The 12,412-nt window shown below is 41.2% G+C and overlaps 1 pseudogene across 1 annotated transcript; it reads left to right on the top strand.

Annotated features, from left to right (window-relative positions):
- The first annotated feature begins 10,414 nt into the window (after positions 1 to 10,414).
- On the top strand, positions 10,415 to 11,418 carry LOC307061872 (S-adenosylmethionine decarboxylase proenzyme-like; annotated as a pseudogene). Its single transcript has 2 exons — positions 10,415 to 10,530; positions 10,891 to 11,418. The product of its transcript is annotated as an S-adenosylmethionine decarboxylase proenzyme-like (transcript).
- The last annotated feature ends 994 nt before the right edge of the window (positions 11,419 to 12,412 follow it).

The following is a 12,412-nucleotide window of genomic DNA, read 5'->3' as shown; positions in this document are numbered from 1 at the left end:
TTGACTTCCATATTAGGTCCTGCAAAAGAAGTTCTCAAACGTTAGTTTCTGTGCATCCCAATCATATGGACATTTGTTACATGGCAGATTCTTGGGCTGCCTGGGTGATTCTGTGGACGATGGCCCACTGATCACTTTTGGAGAACCACTGTCCAAGATCTCAAAGCCCAATTTAGGATGCAAACAGAAAGAATTGGGAGTTGGCTGAATGGGAAATTGATTCTCCTCTTGAACACACCTTACATTCGAATCATTTATGATGGAGGATCATTCTATACAAAAATCTTCTGACTTGCAGTGTTTCTAGAAGTTTTGAGAAAGAAACACATACACACACATTGATGGAAAAGACTAGATTTAATCTTTCTATTCAATTTGCAAGTTTGTAAATTAATTTATTACTGTGGGAGGCCTACTGTGGATGATCTTATAGAAAGAAGAACCTTTTGTAAAGCAAATAATTGCCTCTGGTTTGTCTACTTTGAACCCTTGATATTCATTTAAATTGAATGTTCTCAAAGCAGAACACACCTGGTATCTAGCTTGTCTAAATACTTAGAAAGTCACATTGTCTAATTATTAAGCTCCATCCTTATTTCCCAAACATGTATGAGTGAGCTTTCAGGAAGCATTCACAATGATGTGCAGAGACAAAAAACAAAAACAAAAAAACCTGTTCTTAAATGCATTTTCCAGAGGATCTGTGTTTAACTTTGTCTTCTAATAGATAAAGGCAATAAAAATGTTTGAGTCTGGGCTTCCCTGGTGGCGCAGTGGTTGAGAGTCCGCCTGAAGATGCTGGGGACACGGGTTCGTGCCCCGGTCTGGGAAGATTCCACATGCTGCGGAGCGGCTGGGCCCGTGAGCCATGGCCGCTGAGCCTGCGCGTCCGGAGCCTGTGCTCCGCAACGGGAGAGGCCACGACAGTGAGAGTCCCGCGTACCGCAAAAAAAAGAGAAAAGTTTGAGTCCAGCATTGCCATGTAGTTTGAAATTCCTTGCCTACTGAAACCCTAGCCAAAAGGCTTTCTTAGTTTTATAGTAAATTATCCCATTTGGTTGGCTGTCTTAATCAACTTAACTGATTATTTTACCATATCACGGTTTCACTCTGTGCAGACACTCTCAGGGCTCTTGTGAACAATTTCTTGGGCTCCTTTCTTTCCTTTTTTCTAACCATTAAGATTGTCTCCCATCCCACTTTTAGCCAACAACCTCAGGTTCACAAGGCTTTGTGGCTCTGTTATTGCGTTTGTCTAAAACAATTCGTAATTTCAGATTTTTCTTTCCTATTTGGGGGAGGGCTGACTGGGGCGGGGGAGGGTTGGTGAGGTGAATGAACAAAACCGGTTGAACAGTTAATGCTTTAACCTTGCGTATAATTTATACAATAAACAAAGTCACATGCTCCCCTAATAATTTAGATGTAAGCAAATGCTGATTGATTCAGGAAGGCTAATGCCTGAAGCCAAGCCTGCAGCACTAAAATTTGAATTAAACTAGGACAGAAGCAAGCTAGCCTATAATAACATTTGTATAATTTTATTTTTGCCCTCGGCTCAGTTCATTTCCTCGTACAGTAGATGCATGAAATTGGTTCTTCAGCCACCTTTAGCTGATATTCATTGATATCTGGGCAGGCGGGGAAGCAAGAGAATGCACCTCCTCAGCTTTTTGTTTTCAATCATAAGGCCTTGAATTCCTAGGTCATTTCTGACAATGATTATCTTTCTCTGAATTGTGTCTTTGGCAAATATCTCCGAATAGCTTCATTTCACCTCGAGATACGGTTTCCCCCTCTCACTGTGAGGGGGCTCTTAGAACTGAGATTGTTAAGTAGATGCAAATGTTGTGCTGTTTTTATTCCTTTATTCAAGCCTGGGGGCATGAAATCTGAGTTCTGTAACTCTGCTTTCAGCAGCGAAATAAGGGCCTTAGGAAATTCTTTAAACGATGGTAAAAAAATAAACATTAACTTGAAACACTCAGGGACCAAACCCCCTTGTACTATTAACCTTTGACTTAAATAAAAATTAGGAACTACATCTTACCACTTTTGTTAGGGACTGAGGTTCCTTTTGAGGGATCAGGTTTAAGCCTGTAAATAATTTGCGAGAGCTTCTGAAAAGTAAGAAAAGTTTTCCATCCAAACTGAGCGAAACTTGGTTTTTCGTAGTATTTCCCTGCAATCCGACACACACCAACAGGCACAGTGCACAAAAGAAAGCAGTCTCAAAACCCACAATTGCTTTAAATGTCTAACAATTTTTATTCAGCCTTTCAGGCAAAGTAACAGCTCTTTGGGGGTCAAAAGTTCTGAAATAAAGAATTTCTTCCCTTAGGTCAGGAAATCAAATATGCTAAAAATTCTCCCTAACCTTTTGTTTAGAGGGAGCTAAGGGGAAAAAAATAAATCCTGAAAATTAGAAATGAAAGAATTGGTATTTGTACTTTATGTGAAATCTGCATTTATCTCTCCCTTCTTCCAGCTGAGAAGGTAAATAGCAGCCCTAGTGTTTTGGAGGCAAATATTGCTCTGTCCTATTCTTGGTAACAAAATCTGCTCCCAGGCCCTCTCCAGCCCTGTCTGATTGTGCCCTAGGGCTGTCACAGGCTGCCAAAGGAGCCTTTCAGAAAATCCAGGCCATGTTTTGACTTCATTAGAAATTCCAAATAGGACAAGTTTTCGCCTGGCTTAGGCTTGGTTATGAAAGTTTCCCACAGCTCCTGAAAATGTACAGAATAATAAATGGCTGGGCAGAGAAAGAGCAGGCAATAGTAATTCCATCAAAGCTTTCGGGTCACATCATAGAGCACAGTTGCAGAGCCGGGGGAGCTTATATCATTAGGACCCAGAGACAAAATGTTTTGCCTTCGGCTCCGAGGTCACACACTGGGGCAAGAACTTTGAGGTTCTGTCCTTTGTCCCCCCCACGAGGGAGAGAAGGACACCTCTTCCCCTACCCTGGCCCCCTGGGCTTCCCTGGAGACACGTTGTGAAAACTTCTCACCCCAAAGGGTGGCTAGCAAGCTTCAAATGTTTGGGGGGACATTTCCAGCATAAAAGCAAAAACTGATGAGTTTCAGTGGGTTAAGCCACGAGACACAAAGGCAAAAGTCCCACGGTGGTGGGTGTGAGGGGGAAACGTTTTATTGTCTTGCTGCGGAATTTTTCTTTCATTTTTCTTTTCTTTTCCTTTTGCTAGTCTCTTTATTAAGTCAAGATGTTATAGGAAGGAACCAGTTAAATATGACAGGCAAGCTTCTTAAGGGAAGCCTTTCCTCCCCAGTTACAGAGGAGAATCCAGTTTGGCCATATTCCTGATCCCCATCCTTCTTCCTCCCTTCTCCCTTGTTCCAGATTCTTCCTTCTCTCACCTGTTTTTCAGGGTGAAACATAATGAAACAGTTTAATGACAAATTGTAGCAGGTGGTACCTTACCTTCTGAGAACTCTAGTACTGACCCTACCAGTTTCCCAGGCACGCCCTTTTTTCCCCTGCATGTCTCTTTTTAGAAAACATGTATGAAATACTTCAAATAAGTCCAATACTGTGGGGCACTTACATAAATTTTTTTTCCAAAATAGTCCGTTAACATATATGTCCCTCCCTAGAAGCAGATTTCATTAGCTCTTTTTTTTTTTTTTTTTTTTGGTGGCACCCCATGGCATGCGGGATCTTAGTTCCCTGACAAGGGATCGAAGCCGCACTCCCTGCAGTGGAAGCGCGGAGTCTTAACCACTGGACCTCCAGGGAAGTCCCAGCTCCTTATTTTTGAAAAGCCAATAACGATAGACTGGCAATTCCTAACCCGTCACTCTGACTTCGGATTGGTGGGCTGTGGCTTTTTGACATCAAAGCCATCTATTACGGCTTTTACATATGTGGTTTACAATACAGTCATTGCCACCAGCCAATACATTATGCACTGTCCTCTTGGAACCACTGAAGTGATGAGAGAGACAGGAGAGACAGGCAGTGGTTGGTGCTTAAAGGCTGGACCCAAAATTGCCCCTAAACTCATTTTTGAAGTCTTTGAACATGACCAAAATTTTATTAATGAGCTTTAGCTGGGAAGAGCGCTATCGTGTCTCTATCTGTTTCCCACATTTATTTAAACTTGTAAACTCATCCTCCAGCTGGCTTCCACTGGTAGCTGGACCCAACGGAAGCATTAGATAGAATCCATAAGAAAATGTTAATACCATTTTTCTGTTTATACACCACCTGGAAGAGAATATATACCTTAAATATAAAAGGAAGGTAAGTAGGTATTTCTAATTTGACTAGACTGGAATTATAATATGAAGAGAAACTGTTTCACTGGAAAATCTACTATTGGCAGGGGGCAGTCGGCCAGTGTGCGCGTCTGGGTGAGTGTGTCTATATTAAGATAAAGGAAGAAAAGCAGCCAAGAACAAGGTGAAAAGAAGTTCATTCATTGTCTCAAGGAAATAAAGACCCCTGACTTTTAAAGTGAAAATATACCATTGGCATCAGATACTAATCGCAAGGTAATTATTTTTAGAGTTTCCTGAGTAACACACAGGCACCCATGACACCCTTAGGCTAATATATGTACCCAGAGACTAACTCTGCCCGCCCTTGGTTGTATGTGCATTTGTTGTCCTTGGAGTGAATAAAAGCTGCTTTCCATGTTACTCTATCCTCCCGTTTTAAAAAAAAAAAAAATGCCACTTCAGAAGATAGGGATAAAAATGCATCAGATTAAAAAACACTCCTCAAGGGCAATTTGGATGAAAAGTTAAGCTGGGCAACATCAAACTAGGCCCCTTCCTGTAAAATACATCAAATTCAAAGAAGTACTTTTCTTTAAGTTACTAATCTTTCTAATGAATATCAGATTCCATCAGCCAAACTGCTTTTTTGACAAGAACAGTTTTTACCGATGTAAAAGGCGGCAAGGACTGGTTTAACTGGAAGCACCCAAAATATTAATCGATTGCTAAAATACTTATCTATCCTTTGTCCAAGGAAAAAGGCTTTATTCAAGGAATTTCAAGCTTTGTTCAAGGAATTTCCACACTGGAGAGGATGGTCCCTGTCAATCCAGGTAAATTGTTATTGGGGGGGTCTTATCCCTGGGACCCCCCCAGTCAGTGAGACTCTGAGAGGAACCCCCTCCCTCCCAGCACATCCCCTATAACAGCCCTGGAATGAATGAAACACCAGGTCATCTCCCCAAGACCTCTGCATTAACCCACCTCCAACAGTATAAAATATCAGATGCTGTGCCTGATGTTGTAGGGATTTTTTTTCAAGTGTAAAGAAAATCCCTGGGAATTCCCTGGCGGTCCAGTGGTTAGGACTCTGTTCTTTCACTATGGTGGCCCGGATTCAATCCCTGGTCGGGGAACTAAGATTCCACAAGCTGCAGGGCGCTGCCAAAAAAAAAAGAAAAAGAAAAAGAAGAAGATCCCTGACCTCATTAGACTACATTTTAGACATCATATACAGCCATATCTCATACCCAGCTTCTGAACCATCCAATGTTCTATAACTCTCTTTGGAACTATACTGAAGTCAGAATTCTGCTTTCATTCATTCATTCATTCATTACTTACTTACTTACTTATTGAAGACCTGCAATGTACCAGGCACTGCTTCTAGGAGCTGGGGAATCAGTGGTGAAGGAGACAGATAACAGCATCCCGCTCTCAATGAGCGATTTTCTACCAGGCAGAGGCATCAACAAACCAGAAAACAAATGAAGACAATCATTTCAGACAATGATTGGTGAAATAAAAATAAAGGAAGATGATGACACAAAGTGGGCTAATGTGGATAAGAAGGCTCCGTGGGGGAGGGGAAGATATTGAGCTGAATTCTGAATCCCAAGAAAGACTCAGCCCTTGTGAATCTAGGAAGATGAATTCTGTCTGTTTCTTAGCCAGGACATTTACTCATATTATTGTATAGATTGTATACACCTGGAACACCCACGTGATTCCAAGCAGAACTCTTAAAACCCAGGTAAGAGAGAACACTTACCTTCTACTTACCTGCAAGGACAACCCGGAGCATTATTTCTCAGCTGAGGGCATAGTTAATTACCAAATGTTCTGCAAATGTCTTCCAAGTTGTAGAGATAAAGCCATCCAAATTGCTGACTTTTCAAGAACATACACTTCTTCCTTTATCACAGAAATGCCACCTTCCTTGACGAATTTGCAACTGCAATGATTCATCATTCATTGTAATTTACAATTATTTTCTTAAGTTCTTCTAAATGACCAGCTACCTGCAAAGCATGCTTGCTTTTATTCCATTAGCTAACTAACTTCAGTGCTCCACAAGCAATTTTGTGCTTGAGAAAAAAATGCAGCAGTGCTGCTCTTTCACTGTTCAGGCAACACACTCACCACAGCAGCCAGATTGAGAAATGATTACGTTAGCTTGTGGCTTACAAGAAAAGACTTCAGATCACATATTAATTGTTTAAATGTTGTTCTTAAGCCCCTTTTAGCCTTATGGCAGACCCAGAGGCCAGGTAAAAATGAATTCTTAGAAGATGGTTTTGTTCAAAGGCATGAAAGTTTACCATTGCCTTTTCCCCCCATGTCACATCTGGACACCTCCATTCTGGTTACTTAGGTGTCTGACGGTTTGTCAGAAGGCTAGCCATAACTTAGGTGGAAAACTGGACTCCATTAAAAAAACATTAAAAGCTGAGAGGGAGGCAAGTTGATGTGGCATGGCTCCCGGCAATAAGGAAGCAAGAGTGCACACTGAAGCTTAGAAATAGAAAGTGATGTCCTCATAAAAACATGGCTCCAGGCTGGTGTGCCACTAGAAATTCTTCTGTCAGTTTAGAATATTTAGCTCTAAGGGATTTCGACTTTCAAATGTATCTCTGGATGCAAAATAGGCTGCACAGGAGGATATAGCATTGAAGAAGGGAAAGAAGAATTGTTCCCAATTATGATCAGTTTACATGACGCTGAAGATTTTTTTTTTCAGGTAGCATATTTGATCAGAAAGCATGCAAGTGGGTCAGATGAGCTACCTCGCTGACATCAAGTGATCCGCTGGCCTTCATAACTAGAGAACGTTTCTGAGAACGGATAGACCAAAACAATATTAAAAGCTTCAGCACTACTGGTTATCAAGGGAAACTTTCAGCCTAATTGGAAAGCTCAGAGCTTCAGGCGTCTGAAAGTTTTGGTTTGGGGCTCTTCCGAGGCATTCCAGTGCAGTATTTGCAATCAATAATGGGATGCTACTCACAGCACCATCACGAGGCTTATGAAGTCCCCTGAGTTTTGTATTTGACTTGTTAAACTGTAAAAAGAGTTGGAGAAACAAACAGAAGAGAAATATCTCAGTCCCTAGCTGCCCAAACATAAAACAATCAAACAAACTCTGGCAGTCAAAGAAAACTGGAAATGGCAAAATGGAAAATATATACAGATGCATTTTCATGAACAAAACATGAGCATCTTGGGTGACCTTCCTTAGTGTGATCTATCCTTCTGGGTGTTAGGCAAAGAGATCATCTCTCCAGGCAGATTGAATTATGTGCTAGGATTGAGTTATGATGATGTAGATTATCCCCTAAAACCTACAGACATGAGGTTTTTTCTCCCCCAACAGATTATGGTATTTTCAGCCCAACTTAGCTACAAGCAGTAGGTTATGAACACCAGTTAAAGCATCCCAAGAAGATTCAGGACAGTCCAGTCCTCAGAGCGACTGTCCTCTGCACCTGGAAAACATAATAATTTTCTTAACCAACCTCTTTGCTCAGAATGGAGCAGCAGAATCTTCATACCCTGGAAATGCCGATGTTTATGGAATTGTGTGCTCCAGAGAACTTCCCCTGAAATCACCAGGGAGGGTTGAAAGGGAACAAGTCCAGAACAAGTTCTTTACTGGGTTTGGATTTTCCTTTTCCCCCAAAGGTTCACCCAGATGCCTTCATCAGAGGTTTGAAAGGGAACATAGGAGATCTGAGCGATCTAGTGAGAGACAGGCAAGGAGCTGAAGAAGTTGAAGTACACATCCAACCCAGCACCTGCTCCTGCCCTTTGGAGTAAAGCATCAACTTCTGGAACCAGAAGACAGAAGCCTCCTTCGTGTCCAGGATAAGAGAGAGACAGACCTCAGTTTGAACCTAAAGACTCATCTTTACCCACATTTTAATATTTCTGAAATCAAAATATATCTTAGAATCACTGCCGGCCAGCAGTCGTTGGCCATAGTTGTCATTGCCTGTAGACAGGTATAAAACTTGTGGAACGGCCCAGAAGGGAATTCCAGAGATAGTCGTGGAGGAACCTTTTAGGAAATGCTACATCATCCATGCTCTGGATGGCACAGAGGACGAGCCTGCACAGAAAACATGAATATTGCAGACTTCAAGTTGGAAAATAATTCATAAGAGTCACACTCTGAAAATGAAGTTTTATAAATTCCTTAGCCAATTTACTTCATTTTCAGTTTTCTTTCTACATATGCACAAGAGATACATAGGAGCAAAATCAGTGCCAAAATAAGTATAAGAACCTTTCCAATAAAAATTCTAAGGCATAAAATAATCACTGTGCTACGGCTGTAGGAGTACTTTTTGTTTTCTTAGTGGTACATAAAATCATAGTGGGTCTTACAACCGATGACATCTGAAATTCAATGAAATACAAGATTTGTGTCACCCAGAATAGTTTACTTAACAGGCCTGAACTTCAGATCTCTCTTCTGAAAAAGATCATAACCTCTACCTCCTTAGAGAGATGGGGGCTGACCCAGTAGCTAGCCGCAGCAGAATTCACAGAAGTCTATGTGCCACAGTGTCTATTCCCAGTCAATGGAAGTAAATATTATTCTCTAGCCATTTATCTGCTTCAACCACAATACAAATACCATAAACAAACTCATTTACTCACCACTGTGTGGTTTCCTTTGTTTGTTTAACTTGCCAACTCTGTACCAGGTGGACAAAACCCCACAGATACCTATAAGGCTTGATGACAAGAGTATTTTTTGGTGATTATCTGTGAAGCAAATGAAATGAAAGGACTATTTGATCCAGTGTTCTAATGATAGAATGATTGTAACATCAAATCCAATTGTTTTTTGTTTTTAATAAATTTATTTATTTATTTTGGGCTCCAGTGGGTCTTTGTTGCTGCACACGGGCTTTCTCTAGTTGGGGCGAGCAAGGGCTACTCTTCGTTGCAGTGAGCGGGCTTCTCACTGCAGTGGCTTCTCTTGTTGCAGAGCATGGGCTCTAGGCATGTGGGCTTCAGCAGTTGTGGCATGTGGGCTCTAGAGTGCAGGCTCTATAGTTGTGGCACACAGGCTTAGTTGCTCTGCGGCGTGTGGGATCTTCCCGGACCAGGGTTCCAACCTGTTTGCCCTGCATTGGCAGGCGGATTCTTAACCACTGTGCAACCAGGGAAGCCCTTTTTTTTTTTAACATCTTTATTGGAGTATAATTGCTTTACAATGTTGTGTTAGTTTCTGCTGTATAACAAAGTGAACCAGCTATATGTATACATATATCCCCATATCCCCTCCCTCTTGCGTCTCCCTCCCACCCTCCCTATCCCACCCTTCTAGGTGGTCACAAAGCACCGAGCTGATCTCCCTGTGCTATGCGGCTGCTTCCCACTAGCTATTTTATATTTGGTAGTGTACATATGACCATGCCACTCTCTCTCTTTGTCCCTTCGTCCCAGCTTACACTTCCCCCTCCCCGTGTCCTCAAGTCCACTCTCTGCATCTGCATCTTTATTCCTGTCCTGCCCCTAGGTTCATCAGAACCTTTTTTTTGATTCCATATATATGTGTTAGCATACAGTATTTGTTTTTCTCTTTCTGACTTACTTCACTCTGTATGACAGACTCCAGGTCCATGTACCTCAAATCCAATTGTTTTACATACCACTCCAGGAGAATAGAAAAGAATATATCAATCTCAAGGTGGGTAGAGGAAATTGCTTTAAAATTCTTTTAACTAAAAAAAAATGTTTTAAACTTTGACAATCAGATTATAAGCCAACTAAAACACTTAAATATCTTTAAGTTGAATGGCTGAGCAATAGTTATTTTTCTGATTCTAAAAGTCTTTCTTTAGCTCCCACAGTATGGCTGGCGACATTAGCTAGCGCTCACTCTACTCTCTCTTACGGGGAAACAGCAGACTACAAGAGACTGAGCTGTATCTGCCCCTATTTCCAACAGACTCACGTTCAACTTTCGCTCACCAAAAAGAGAAAAGAAAAAAAGCCGGGAAAATTTTATTAACCCTTTAAAAAAAAAAGTTAATATAAAATTATAGCAAAAAAGGAACCTGAACTTTAGTAACATAGCTGGAACAATCCGCAGCAGCGGGAGAAGAGATTTAATTTAGTTGATTTTCTGTAGTTGTTGGTTGTTCGCTAGTCTCACGGTGATGGAAGATGCACATTTTTTTGAAGGGACCGAGAAGCTGCTGGAGGTTTGGTTCTCCAGGCAGCAACCCGACGCAAACCAAGGATCTGGGGATCTTCGCACCATCCCAAGATCCGAGTGGGAAATACTTCTGAAGGATGTGCAATGTTCAATCATAAGTGTGACAAAAACTGACAAGCAGGAAGTTTATGTACTCAGTGAGAGTAGCATGTTTGTCTCCAAGAAACGTTTCATTTTGAAGACATGTGGTACCACCCTTTTGCTGAAGGCACTGGTTCCCCTGTTGAAACTTGCTAGGGATTACAATGGGTTTGACTCAATTCAAAGCTTCTTTTATTCTGGTAAGAATTTCACGAAGCCTTCTCACCAAGGGTACCCACACCAGAATTTCCAGGAGGAAACAGAGTTTCTTAATGCAGTTTTCCCAAATGGAGCAGCATATTGTTTGGGACGCATGAATTCTGATTGTTGGTACTTGTATACTTTGGATTTCCCAGGAAGTCGGGTAATCAATCAGGCAGATCAAACCCTGGAAATTCTGATGAGTGAGCTTGACCCAGCGTTATGGACCAGTTCTACATGAAAGATGGTGTTACTGCAAAGGATGCCACTCGTGAGAGTGGAATTCGTGACCTGATACCAGGTTCTGTCATTGATGCCACTCTGTTCAGTCCTTGTGGATATTCAGTGAATGGAATGGAATCGGATGGAACTTATTGGAGTATTCACATCACTCCAGAACCAGAATTTTCTTATGTTAGCTTTGAAACAAACTTAAGTCAGACCTCCTATGATGACCTGATCAGGAAACTTATGGAAGTCTTCAAGCCGGGAAAATTTGTGACCACCCTCTTTGTAAATCAGAGTTCTAAATGTTGCACAGTGCTTTCTTCGCCCCAGAAGATTGAAGGCTTTAAACGTCTTGATTGCCAGAGCGCTATGTTCAATGATTACAATTTTGTTTTTACCAGTTTTGCTAAGAAGCAGCAACAACAGCAGAGTTGATTAAGAAAAATGAAGAAAAAAACGCAAAAAGAGAACATACACAGAAGAAGGTGGTGGCTGCTTTTTAGATATTGATACCAAGGGCCATGCTTTCCATAACCACCACCTTGTAGTTGTAGAAAACCCTAGATGTAATGATAGTGTAATCATTTTGATTTGTATGCATTATTATATCAAGGAGTTAGATATCTTGCATGAATGCTGTCTTCTGCGTTTAGGTATCCTGTGCCACTCTTGCTGTGAAATTGAAGTGCATGTAGAAAAAACCTCTTACTATATGAAGCTTTACAACACTTGTGAAAACAATTCAATTTGCTTTATGCACAGTGTAATATTTCTCCAGGTATCATCCAAAATTCCGCACAGACAAGGCTTTTGTCCTCATTAGGTGTTGGCCTCAGCCTAGCCCTCTGGGACTGTTCTATTCAATTGCTACCAGGATTTTGCATCCAGTTACCTCCACTTTCTAGATACATTCTCTACTAATGTTATTGAAACCAATTTCTACTTCATACAGTTGTTTTTGCAGCACCAATCAAAGTTCTTCTTCCACGAGTCAAGTCCTCCATGAAAATGACTGCAGTTATCCATTTCATGTATTACTATCTCACTGCTTCCTATACTTGTGTTACTTTAATTGATTCATTCCTCACCATGTTGTCTCCCTCCCAACCACAGCCCCTCCATAAAGCAATACACTGTTACACTGTGGGTTAACACTAACCTTACACCCCAGAGGGGGAACGGGGAGATGGATCCTGGGCTTAATTTTCTTTTAAGGTCAAGGGAGTTTGGCATTTTTCATTACCGTGAGCTCTTTTGGAATAAGCTGGTGTTGACTAGCAAAGAAGGTATAGAATGATACTAGGGAATATTGGCAGAACTGTATGGAAACTGTATGCTATTCTGTGCTGCCCATTAAATGAGATTAGCTTCTCATGAGTACCATGCCTTTATTAACTTGCTAAGTAGTAGTATAAAAGAATTATCACCA

The sequence above is a fragment of the Hyperoodon ampullatus genome (genome assembly GCF_949752795.1).
Source record: "Hyperoodon ampullatus genome assembly, chromosome: 13".
NCBI lineage: Eukaryota > Metazoa > Chordata > Mammalia > Artiodactyla > Ziphiidae > Hyperoodon > Hyperoodon ampullatus.
The sequence above is the reverse complement of the archived record's forward strand: the minus strand, read 5'-3'. Positions and strand labels throughout refer to the sequence as shown.